This window comes from Falco naumanni, chromosome 13 (assembly GCF_017639655.2).
Source record: "Falco naumanni isolate bFalNau1 chromosome 13, bFalNau1.pat, whole genome shotgun sequence".
NCBI classification, from domain to species: Eukaryota; Metazoa; Chordata; class Aves; order Falconiformes; family Falconidae; genus Falco; species Falco naumanni.
Window position 1 is genome coordinate 22,349,700 of NC_054066.1, and position 13,606 is coordinate 22,363,305.

The window sequence follows — 13,606 nt, forward strand, 5'->3', positions numbered from 1 at the left end:
TTCAGCTGGGAATCCCCTTTGTCTTAAGCGACCTTTTGCAAACATCCCTAGGGTTTTCATTGCAATTTTGTTTGACCTTTTGTTAAAAACCAAGCTCTTCTAGACAACTGATATTTGGCAGAGTGATTACTTAAGAAGGGATTCATTGGAAAAGATTTTCAAAGGCTCCAACAGGAGCAGCGAGCTGCATAACCACCAGTAGCACACAGAGCTCCTCTGTGTTGTGTCTTGACTCGTGCTGTACATTACTAAGCTCTTTTCTTGACAAACCAAAGTCAGTCAGTTTAATGCTTAGGAAGAGGAACAGCCACTAGCTATGGTGGATGGATTAGGGAATCTCACACCAGCTGCCCTGCTAAGAGACCTTACAAGTGTGCCCGAAATGGGGGTGTACACCGTGCCTGCCCTTGGGGAGTGTGGGAGGTATGCTTTGCGGCGGAAAATGACAGTTTATTCAAGTGATCAACATGGAGAGGAAAGGCAAGGAAGAAGTCTGCCTTCTGTTCCCTGCTCGTTTGTTGGCTGGCACCATGCTCTGTGCAGGGTGATTGCATGTACATATGCATGTGGGAGAACCAGCTTTGTGGAGGGAGCTGTGAAGCAGGTCAGTGCTGGTGAGCCTGGCTTTGGAGACTAGTATTTCATACAAGTGACTTTTTTAACCTTCAGAGTGAATTCCCTTCTAAGGATAACAACAAAAATGCCCCTAAGACTTCTGGCAAAGCTTGTGGTTTTGTGACTATAAATCACATTCTTTTTTGGCACTGTGCATTTCCTTAAAACATGCACCAAACATTCAGTGTTGCTTTCAGTTTGCCAGCTTCCAGACCAATTCTCCTACAATGATAAGTTTTAAGTTTATATATCTCCAGTCACATCCATGACTTTTACATGAACAGCAACTTGAAGAGAAGCACTTCCCCCCTCCCCTACCCCCCTTTTTTTTTTTTGTTTAGTTTTATTTGAGTGTTTCATGTGTTTGTGGAAATATGCTATTGTTGGAAACGTGGCATAACTATAAAGTGGTATTTCTGCTCAGGATAATTCTAGTTTCCTTCTCTTTCTTGACTGTATGCTTTAGCTTCCTAACCTCCAGTGGAGTGACTGGTTAAAAAATGAAGCTCCCCGTCAAACTACATTTTTTCTGTAAAACAGTTTCTCCACTATGACCTGGCTGTACACAGGGGTAGCGCGCTGCTGAAGGCAGAACCACTGCAGCGAAATGAGAAGAACAGAACATAACTGTTAGGGAAGGGGGGTTGTACCTGGCCAAAGGGACAGTTTAAGGTGTCTTTATTTCAAGCTTAAGTAAACTTGAAGTTGTGGTTAGCTACATTCTGATGAGAGAGTAAAAACACAGCTTTTTTTTTTTTTTTAATTACATTTTGTCTATATACTAAAACTTTTCAGTTTTCTATGGGTGTCATAGCACCAGTGAGTCTTTAAATGGATTTTGGTCCTGATCAGCAGTTGTGTCTGCCCTTCAGCTTTAGGTACCTGGCTTAGGAGTGAGCCCCCAGCATGGCAATGGTCTTCCAAGCCTCAGCCTCATTTCACCAAGCACCTTTTTTTATATGATTCAAACACCATTAGCATCAGTGATGTACAAAGATATAAAGGAAATGAGAAGCTAACTCATCATGAGATTAGATATTATGTGTTTATGATATGTCTCAAGGCTAATTTAAATAAGAGAAAGTCTTTCCTTTGTCTTCAGTGAATTTTAACTCAGGAAATCACTGTGAAACCAGGTAAAGATGAGAAATCCATAACTAACAGTCTCTTGATCCTCCGTCTGAATGTTGAAATGAGTCTTCTTATTTTCTTTCTAGAATAATTTGATTAATTTATCTTTTGGAACTGAGCCACTAATTCAGGGAACAAGTGATGAATTTAGTTTTCTATTTATGGATGGTCCTTTGAGATAAGATAATGCTTTCACACAGCTTATCAGTTGTTTTTAGAGTGTGGTTTTTTTCCACTTGTTTCGCTCTTTTCCTGCTGAATGGCTTGTTGTCATTATTTGGTAGTCAATATTTAACATTCAAGTCTTGTGGGCTCATTGTGATAAGTCACACAATGCTGCAACTGTCTCCGTACTGAATAAACATAGCGCGGGAGAAGAGGCTGAAGCTGTCCCTGGGACTGTGAAAGTCTCAAGGAGAAACAGCAACTTAGAAAAGAGAAAGGGACATTTAGAAAATGTTTAAACTATTTTATTGGCTTCACTAGACAGGCCTTGCCTAAAGCATAATTCCTTGAAAACTTCCTGCTGTAAGTTTTATTGGAAGGGTGCGGAGTTCATCTATAATTTTCACTCTTGCAATGTACACGGTAATTGCTTTGGGTGTGAAATACTCATGAATGTATACCAGTCAGGTTTTAATCTGGTTCGTTTAATTTCTGGCATGGTTCTAGCACAGGCTTTTTGGAACAGCGTACCCACAACCTCTCCTGAAGCTCTGGAGAGCATGTCGCATGTGTACAGTGACCATATCCAGTTCGGTGCCCAGCTGCACCGGCCACGTGTGTGCATGCAGTGTGTCCAGCCACCCCTGAAGAATTGTTCTCACTCTGCCTGCCCACAGACACTTGTTTCTTGTAACAGTGCCTTTGACAAAATAGAAGAAAAATAAAAAAAAAAGCAGCTCACAATAGATGCCTGTATTGTGGTGCACTCGGTTGTGTGACCTTCTCTTATTTGGACTCTTAAAAGAAAGAGTGACAAAGGCATAAATATGGATTTGTATGCAAACACTGTTGACAACAGAATCAATAGAAGTCACGTTCTTAAATGTGGAAAATCTTACATTTCCTTTATGAATAAATACTGTTGTAATGAGTATTATGCCAAATGGCAACCATTACACTATTTTACGCTTTGCAGAGATAGGATGACTTGAATATTGTTATCATCCTTTCAATGAGAACAATACCGCACCATAAAAATTAAACACATGTCATTCCTAAGTTGCTAGAAATGATTGAAGTATCCATGTTCTGAAAGCATAAGTGTATTTCCTTCTCCATTTTCATCCTCCCCAGAAATTAAGAAATGATCTCTCAGTCACTGAGAGTATTTTCAGCAATGGGCCAATTTGTAGGTGTTAAGTTTGTGAAAACTCCCTGCCAAAATGTAGAAATAATTTCAGAACACAAGGTGGCTTGAAAGTGGCAAACTGACATGATAAAATTAAATATATTGACATTGTTTTATTGTGTGCCCTTTGAGACAAGTTGAGAATACCAGATACCTGCTTGTAATCATTGGCAGTATCCAAGTGCATTTTAAAAGGAGTGGATGGTAGAGGCATCAGGATTTAATTACAGCCTTGTTTAAGAAGCTCTAGCCTAATGGCAGTGTTAGACTGTGGGGAAACTTCCAGTGTGGTAGAAGTGCTATATCTGTAAGTACAGGATTTTTTTTTTCTTCTTTTCAGGAATGTTAAGTGTGTAATACAGGGAAAAGAGGTGAGGAGATATCATCACTGAATCATCTACTCATTTCCAATCTTCTTGAATTACCGTTTCTTTTCAAACACAGCAGCACTCTACAGGGGCAGACTTCTTTTCAGGAATGCTAAATAGAACAAAGGAAAATAAAAAGTAATGTTTTAAGATACACTGTCACACTACCAATTGTGTGATGTGGGTTTTGGCCCTGAAATAGAGGAATTATAATGATGATAATTTTTAATCTGTTCAAACCCCAGTATTCTTGGTAAATATTCCTAGTTAGATGGAGCAAAAACGTGTTGCTTTTAATCCAGCTCTTTGTGTTTATATGTTATATAAAAGTACAGTGGCAAATGTGATAATAATAGTGTAGAAGACTCCACTTTATTGTATGATACAATTGACTGAATACTCATTATATTCAAACACATATTCATTTGGCCTGATGTTAAGCCTTAGCATTGCTTAGAAGAAGTATTATTTGTCTTAAAAAGAAGACATCAGTTCTCTCATACTACCATAAAACCCACCCCTGTTCCATAAACTTTTAAATGCTAGTCATGTTTGTACATCTCACTGCTCTGTGATTTGTATAGCATCTTATTATTTCCTTTGTCTATTCAGAGTATAATGTCTCTAAAGTCTTATTTTTAGTCTATGTAAAAATAAAAAACCAAACTCCCCCCCTGCAGAAGCATAAATAATAATGGTAATCCTCTTTAGAAGACACCTCAGATACAAAACTCTGTGCCAAAGTTTCTCTTCCTACTTGCTCTCACAGGTTTAGGACATGAAGATTTATGTCCTATATTATTTTTATTTTTATATATATATATATATTATGTTCTATATATATTATCTAGCAAATTTAAGGCTAGATTTAATCTAGCCCTAAGACCTAAGGACATGGGTAGCTCTGTATTAGTCTGTATGCATATATCTACAAGTGTGTATTAATAGATGTGTGTCTCGTTTTAGAAAGGACAAGGGTATGCAACATCAGGAATGGTACCTGAACAAGTGTATGGGATTGACACGTCTCAGGTGACCTTGGCTTTATTCATGTTTCAACCTTTGAATGCCTTATTTCACAGCTTTGACTGACATTTTTGTGTCGAAAGCTTAGCTGCCTATTTAGGAAAGCATATACCTAATTTCATTTTAGATTTAAGTTTTTGTCTTTTCTTTCCAAAAGGTGGGGGGAGAGAATCTGGAGGCAGTTAGCATTGGTTATACTCTCTAATGGAAATGCATGTGTAAGTTAGATTAATTTTTGCAAATTATATGAAGTCATATATTTTAAGGCTTTTTGCTTTCTTCCAATGCTTTTGAACACTCTGAGTTTCTTTTGAATGTTTGACTTTTTGATCAAGTTTGCAGTTCTGTGTAATTTATTAATTTTACCTAAACTTTTCAAAAGTTACGGTTTTTTTCCAAATCCACACTTTTATCAACAAGTTGAATGTGCAGGGTAAGATTACAGTCATTTGAGATCTACAGATTGGGAAGTGCCATAGATGGCTTTATTGCTCTGTGTGTGGTAGGCTCTATGTGAAACATCTGATGTTTTTGTTGCTTCTCTGATCTTCATTTCTGCCTGCTAATGTGCCATTAGGCCTTTTCAGCTAAAAAATGGTAATGAATTGTTTGTATGGTCACGTGGATTTGCATAATACTAATTAACAACAGTATGGACTAAAGAACTTGAAGAGCATCAACCTGTTGAGTCACTTGGGGCATATGTGCAAGGAGATTTAGGCAACTAAAATAATTTTTGTGGATCTGAGCCTTTGTGGACAAAACCAGTGTCATGTCTTAAGAAGTACATTCAAGTAATTAGAATATCACCTATTTTTTTTCAATCCATTTCCACTCCTGTCTTTTCCTGTGTTTGTCTCAAATAAGAAGATGGAAGTGTTTACTATTCTCCCAGTAATCCGGGAGAATTTGTGACTGTGGGCAGAGCCCGTCTTGTGAGAATGCTGAGGATTCAGGATCACTTCTCACATGCTCCATCCCTTTTCATTCTAAGTTGTGTGTATACTGTAGACTAGAGGTCATAAATGTTTTGCAAAAAATAATTCATACAAGAAACAGGCTCTATTCTGTTTCCTGAATCTCTGCAAAGGGATGGCCATTTACTCGTAGAAATTCACTGAATCTTTTGCAGGGTTTTTTTGGTTGTTAGTATTAGTGGCACAGCGTATCTCATAGGGCAAGGCAGTCAAATTATCGTTCTAATGCTAATACTCCCTAAGTTTCCTTATTGAATTTGACACAGTGACAGAGTCATTAACCGCAGTCAACTGTTGATTTCGGTAGTTTACTGAAAGTAGTTTTTGTGGTTTACTTCTCATGCATAACATTTGAATGTTATACAGAATTACTTGGCATACTTAATAATAATATTTCAATACATTTATGTAATGGCTGTTGCTAAAATACATGTATTGGCAACTTTTACTGGTACCTACTCTATTCTCATCTCCCTGAAATAAAGTGTTTTATTTATTCGCAACACCTGGAGAGCTATGAGAAGGGTATTGTAAAAGCCCATCTGGGCAAGTTAGCAGTAGAAATATAAATTACAGCGCTGAAAGGCCATATGCATGAAGTAAAACTGGAGGAGCTTTTGGGTATTTGGCCATATATTTTATAAAGATGTCCTTTTGCCTGCCTTGAAACAATAATGTTGCTAGGTTGGGTATAAATGGTATGCGGTTCAGAAATGTAGCTCCTGAAATTTTTCATTTTTTGTTTCACTCAAATGTTTTTTTCTGCAGATGGTTTGATCCTGCTGTTAACAAAAGATAAGCACCGATTCTTAAATTTTTACCCATGACTGAATATCATGGGTGGCAATCTGCCTACTCCTAAAACATTTAGCATTTCCTCGGTCTCTTTGTCCTCAAGTTGTAAGATCAGATCCACATGGGTGTGGTGAATGGCAGCTGCCTTCCATAGGTTTTGGTGCCAGCAGCGTTTTATTCTGCCTTTCTTCCTTGGCTCCTCATTTCTCAAGGTCATCTCATCCCCTGCTCATCTGCCAGCAGAACCAACTGCGGTCTTTGGTCCTCAATTCAATGATAACACTGTTTTTCTGAGAATTCTGATCTGAATCCACATTGGTTAGTTGGGTTTTATCCCTCAAATCCATATGGTTCCATTGAATGATTGGGGTTTTTATAACTTTTTCCCCTGGATTTTAGGATAGCCTTTGGGTAATGCCAGCACATATTTCTTATATAGTGTTTTTTGTTTTTTCAGTCCATTTCCACTCTTGTCTTTTCCTGTTTTCCAGCTGGCAAACATTCTAAATCCTGGGTGACTACCGAAACCAGGCATGGTGATCGTGTTTATGTGATTTTTCAAACATGGAATATCTCAGAAATTACATTTCTAAGCTCCCTGCTTCTGTGTGGAAAATGTTGCGCTTCAGCAAAGGTCTGTGAAGATGTATCAGTATAAGGCGTGGAGAGTACTTCCAAACAGCCAAAGCCTTATCAATACTTGACCCAAATACTTGAGCCACAGGAATAATTATCCACGCACCCCGCACACCACTTGAAAGTATGTTAACTCAGGGAATTATAAACTCCAGAAGAACAAAATTGGCAAAGAAACCTACTGTCAGAAAGTAAGAAGGAAAGAGAAAATTATTTAAATGCCAAAAAAGATCCTGTCTAAACCCCGAGATATTCTTAACTTCCTGCTTTTAACTACAGCTGTGTCTTCCTGCTGCACAGAAGAGAGGGTAATTTTTTTTTTCTTTGGAAGAAAAAATACTTTAAAAAGATCTCCCACATGAGCTTTTTAATTTTATAATCTGCCTAAGAATATCTTGCTTCCTCCTGTAATTTTTCAGCTGATTAGAAGCTAACCCATGTGTTCTTTACCAGCATACAGGATTTGTATTAATAGAAGCAGCAGCAGATCCTGTTGTAATGAAGGAACACAGAGGTGCAGAAATCTTTCTGGCGTCATTTAATTGCTTTGAGAGTTGGAGGCGGGGGTTACTTTTATATGTATATAAAAGTTGCAGCCAAGGCCAACCACCACAAAACTAACACAGCCAATAAAATGTCGCACCAACACATTGAATTTCTGTAGCTAGATAACGTCCTGGATTTCAGTGCCAAAACAAACATTGTCTTCTGGTTTCTGTTCCCCAGACAGCCTCATCTCCAGTGCTCCATTCTTGCCATTGCTCGAACAGATGCTGAATGTAGATATCTGCTGCTTTGGGTACGTTTAAAAAAGAATATGCCTACACGACTACTTTCAGAATGTTTCAGACTTCCTGAAGACACAGTGAGTTAATTTTTCTTTGCATATTTTTCCTCTGTTCCTTTTGCAGTTGCCCATTCTTTGGTGTATATTTTGTCAAGGTGGTTGTGTTTCTTTCCGTTTCCCGAGCACCTGCATCTTAAAAAATAATGGTGCTAAGAATGGTGCAGGTTGGTTTCCTACTCTGAGGTCTTCCTGGAGGCCTTTTGATCCAAATGAGTGATGAAAGCTGAGCGTAGTGGTTTCAGGAGCTGTACTCCTGATGTATTGCCATCTGTCCTAAACTAAGGACTTTGTATATCACCAGAACGGTGATTCTTTCCCTTGTTCTACAGTGTGTGTCGTTCAGGGTCCCATTGGTATGTCTTTAACTCAAGAGCATAGCCAAGGTCTCAGGCAAACCTTGAATGTTCAAACAGGTCATCCCTAAACAAAGCAGCTAAAGGTTTTGTGAAATATGTGTCACTGGTGAGAGCCTACATTAAGACCCACTGAATTTAACAAAAGATTTAGTTAGTAACTTCTGTTAGTTTTGGGCCTTCAACTTTTACATCACTAACTGCTTGGTTAGATTTCTAAGAGCTTTAACAGAAAATGAAAGCCTTTTTTTTTTTACTACCTTGCTATTTGGTGCCATTAAAAAGGTAAGGTTCTGCGATCTCCTTGCTATGCTGACTACAAATACGTTTTCACTCAGCAAACTGGCACAGATTTCTTTACATTTTTTTACTTTCCTCCCTTCCAACTGAGTGAACTTTGCACTCACCAAGTTTCTAGGTATATCAAGACCAATGGTATGTGAACACTATCTTGCTAAGAGCTTTTAGTGTGTAATCACATTGAGTTGGCTTGGGCACTCTTGGCCATAGCAGTGCTGATTTCAGAGCAAGCCAGCAATCTAAATATTTGCTCGGCTTTTTAGAAGGCTTTTTGCAGTCCAGACTGAGCTTTTTTTCCCTTGTAGCTATACTGCTCTCAGCTACATAACTGAAGGCTGGGACAGGCACATCTAGCCAGGCTTCAGTCTCAGCAGAGTCTGTAGCACAAGCAAGACACGGATTTGACTTTCAAAATTATGATCATGAATTTGGATTTATGTCATTTGACCACCTTCAGGATTAAGTGTGAACTCAGTTTTCGTTAGTTCACTAAAGTCCAAATGGAGCGACCTTTAACTACCCTGTATTTTTTAGAAGAAGATATTGTTGAAAAATTCTTAGTGTCATTTGGGAGGCTTTTCTATTAATTTAGAAATACTTCTTTTGAAAGGTCTTTTTGGTAGGCTTTGAACAACAGTAAGAAACAAGATGACATTTACCATTTTAACTTTTCCTTGAGTACGTGCCTGTTTGTTTCTTGGTTGTGATCTCTTTGAACTCCTGCATTGTTCTGCTGCTTTCTGCATAGCCAGGGAAGTGTTTGTGCAAGCGTTCAGCCTCAGAGTGCTCAATGACAAGGTGTTTGCTATCAACAAGATACGGAACTTAGCAGAGACAGTCAAATTTGCAAGGCAGATTCACTAGCCAAACAGAGAAGGTTTGAGGAGACAAGGGAATGGTAAAGAAACCCTCTATATCTTCATCCTTTTTGTTAGCTTCTGGGTGGCTGAAGTAATCAGAAGGAAATGAAATTTCAGGTTAACAGTTTCCCTTTAAAATACCTTAAAATGCCCTGTGCATCAGTGCTGAATGTGAACAGCATTTTAATTTTTTTTCTTTTTTTTTTTTTTTTAAACAGAAATATCTATTAATAGAACTCTGTAACAACAATTGCTTACCAGTTTATGCTTATGGCTTATCAGAAAACCATTCAGGAGGACTTGTAAAAACTGTGAAGTTTATATAATTGCAACTAGAGGCAAAGCTTTACTTCAGGGTCTGCTACACTATCAAACTCTGCAAGAACAAAAAATAATGATGTAATTCCAATGACTTGTTCTAAGGGGCTGGGTGATCTTGCTTGACCCAACAAGACACTCACTTTGGCAAGCAACATAGCTTTGCATCAGAGCTCGTGATTAATTCAGTGCTCTCGCTGGTCTATACTGCAATGATCTTTTGATCTTAGTTGTGTATTTTCAGTGGGATGTGATAAATACATTAAAACTAAATATTTTAACTTTTTTGTGTGTGTTATCTGCAGTTATATTTGTGCAAGTGTTCCAATGTAATATCATGGAAAATTACCACAGTGACTTAACAGCAACATCCCGTATTATTACCTTGTGTGATGGGATTTCAAGTAAACTAGAACTCTTCACAGTTTAGGAGAGCTGCCAGTCCCCTTGAAATTACCATTTTAATTGAATTGATCATAAACACTTTGCTCTGGCAAATCTATTTAGCCATAGTTTGGGGAAAGAGTGACCTTTCAGCCAGTTTTGTCATAACTGAAAGATTACTCATTTTTCTGACTGGAACTTGAAGCAATGAAATGTGCTGTGAAATTGTAATATTGCAAACGGTACTTCTGTTTAAATATGTAAATATAGTTCGTAAATAAACATTTATATAATTATCACTTTTATCATTAAGTCATATTCATCTGAAATTATTATGTTTTATTTAAAATGAATTAATTTGGAAGGTTTTATTATTAATATTGGGGGAAATGCAAATGGTTGAAACACACATACAAAATCAACTTGCTTTTAGAGGAATAAAGTGCTGTGTCTTAAAATAGCAAGTATCTTCTGGCCTCAAAATTTCCAGAGCCAATTCTTTTTTCTCTGAATTCTTTTTTTCTTAAAATTGCCAGCAGCCTAAACATTGTATAAGACCTTTTTGTCCTGCTGGCTTGCCCATCTTTTACAGTGCTCTTTGCTGCCTGTGGTCTTCATCAGCTCAAGCACAATGGAGAGCCCAGGCTGTTTCCTTCAGTCTAATTAACCTCAGACCATTACAGGCATAGTTGGTGTCATACTTGCAACCTTTGCAACCTTTTCTTCTTTTGATATTTAAACGAATAACTTTATTTCAGGATTTTTGTCATATTGACACTCTCAGATAAAGTGGTACTAGTCATTACAACAACTTGCTTTCACATCTTTTCCCTTTTGTGGTTGACCTGTTGTGGGAAGAATTCTGTACTTTTTTCCTGCCATTTTTAATAAGTTTAATAGTTTTTTGCTTGGGTGGAAAGACAGTCCTAGTTGAAATGCAGAATGCAATTCTGGCATTTCTTTTCAGTGTCCTTCTAAGTACAAACCTAGTAGAAGCTTAAGCAGTGGAAAACGGGGGAAAAATTAATGCTTTGCTACTTTTCTCAACAGCTTTCTTAGGTCAATTGATTTAGCGGGTATGCCTGCAAACAGAAGATGCAGTGATTTGACAGTTCCAGAGAACTTTTCTCTTTGTTCCCATAAATGGCAATGGTGTACTTTCTGCCTTCTTTCCACCCACCCCCACCCCCCCATCTAAAAAGATAGAAGATAGGAAATGATGGCAAATACATTTCTTTAAAGATTTCTGTTATTGACAGAAGTATTTAAGAGGAATAAAGCATGCACAAAAAGATCTAGGCTCTTCAAATTCAGATATTATACTCCTTTCAATTTTCTTTCTTCTTCTAAAATACAATGCAAGTCAGCAATACTTCATTGACATTGAAGCTTAGACCATACCTTGGACCGTATGAGCATCATGATTGTGATTGATCATGTGCTGCAGCAAGCCGCCTTCTTGGACTGGAGATCAGCCATACAAAGAGTAAATACAGCCCTCTTCACTCCACGAATCATAGTGTAGAGATCTGGGAAAGAGTGGGCAGTGTCGGGCATGCTGATCCTGTTACTCCCCAAATATTTCTTCTGCTCTTACATATGCCAACAAGAGGTTTCAGAACTGTGTGGTGACTGTATGGATAAGCATGAGGGAGACTCTCCTTCTGGGTACAAAGCTGTTCAAAATGGATTGCCATCAAGGCTTCAAGAAGTAATTAAATCTTATGTCTCAAATGAGAAGACAGTAGCAGAGAGGGTTAACTGTATCTTCCAAAAAGTTATACGATATCTGGAAAAACTATTGGATGAGTTCCCTCTGATTGCTAATTGCATACACTATTAAGCCATAATTTTCTTTCCTTTCTCATTTGCTCTGTGCTTCAAGGTAAAAGATGGAACATGGGATTATGACAAATTCTCTTCTGGGATCTATGCAGTGGGGCTTGACTTTGATCTTCCTTTTCTCCTGCCCTTGGAGACCACAGGCATTTTTGCATATGGCAAATGAACAGAATTGTGAGGCTTAGAAGTACAGTGCTGATCAGAGAGAAGTTCCCTGAAAGGTCGTGTTCTACATTATTGAAACATTAAAAAGTGGAGTGCAGGCTGTTTGGGACTTACAGAAGATGTGGCTTTGTATCCTGGCCTGTAGGGTATGAGTCTGGCATGGGCTGAAAGGTCAGATAGCCTCAAGTTCAAATGTGACCTGTGCTCTTGAGTCAGAGGAGACAGTTAATTTTTCCCCCTCTTTTATTGTGTCCATTACCCACACAAGAACTAGTGGCTAATATGGGAGTTCCCAGCAATTTTTGAAAGCTGTGCTTTCCTGATAACTGTTCACAATGTCTGCTATTGAATTAAGGCTATAGTGGGCATAGATTTCAAACAGATTTCTGTTACAGAAGCCAATCCTGTCAAGCGGAAGAGACTGACAGCTAAGACTGCACATCAAGGACCCCAGCTTACAGTTATAGAGTCTCTCTAAAGCAAAGTCCGTATCAGGCTTTGCTGGGTCAACAGTATAAAAAAAGCAGTGCTGAGCTATGTGCTTTAGAGATAAGATGAAATTAGGGCTCTTCTGCAGAACAGTTAGCTTACTGAAACTACTATGTACTAGATTTCTTGGAGCTGCTATATTTATCGTATTGTCTGCAAGGTGTCTTAACCCTCTTTGAAAGTTGTGCAGTTGTGGAAAAGCCCAGCAGGATGGTGCTGAGAAAAATACAGAAATAGGAGGGGGGTGTTTGGGACATCTTCTATGTATGGTTGTGAACAAAATAGGGTTTCTTCCACTACAAAATGACCTGAAGATCTACTAATTTTTTATCTTGGATGCTTCTTGTGTAATTGAGTTGAGTAAAGGTATATTTGGGAAAGACAGGGCTTTGCTTTCAGCTGCAAACTTGCCCCGTGGGATTTTCTTTATTTCCCTGAGCCAGTGTTCTTCCATAACAATTCTTTTTTTTTTTCTTTTTGACTAGGGTAGAGGAAGGAAAAGGGGACCTGAGGATAGTTTTTATTATATGTATTACATCTAAGCAATGAGACCTTGTATTCACTGAAGCTTGCGGGTGCTATTGTGATGAAAAGAAAAAGTATAGTCTCATTTGTAAGAGCCAACAAATAGATGGTACTTTAAGTTTTCAGTTTGCTTCTAAGAAAGCCCAATAATTGAATAGGCTTTTTTGTACAGAAAACAAGTACCGATACCTCTTTTGATCGATTTCTTTTTCATTTCCCATCTTTTTCTCTCCACAGATTTCTTATTTTTTCCCTTCTGTTACCTTCATTTTGGTGCTTGGAGTGGTAGTGTGTTTTTCCAGGAGGAATGGCTCTTATCATCATGAATATCACCTTTTGATACAGTTCAGGTAGGCCATCAAATGTAAAAATTTTTTTTTAGGTGGCACTGGAAAAACCAAGTTGTTAAAAATAGCCTGTATTTTCTCTAAAAAAGGACACAAACACATGAGTTATCCTGACTTCTCAAAATAAAAGCAATTCCTATTAATATATTAAGAAAATTCTTAGGCCAAACAACTTCACAGGATACATTTGCTTTTCAATGCATGTGTCATTCCCTGATCCAATTATTACTGAAAGTTTCAGAGGCAAAATTAATTAGCAGTCTGCCACAGTTCC

The 13,606-nt window shown here is 38.0% G+C and overlaps 1 long non-coding RNA gene across 1 annotated transcript; it reads left to right on the forward strand.

Moving 5' to 3' along the window:
• Positions 1-6,955: 6,955 nt before the first annotated feature.
• Positions 6,956-13,358, forward strand: LOC121096585. Its single transcript, XR_005830599.1, has 3 exons — positions 6,956-7,093; positions 7,629-7,767; positions 13,223-13,358. It is a non-coding gene; the product is annotated as an uncharacterized LOC121096585 (long non-coding RNA).
• Positions 13,359-13,606: the final 248 nt, after the last annotated feature.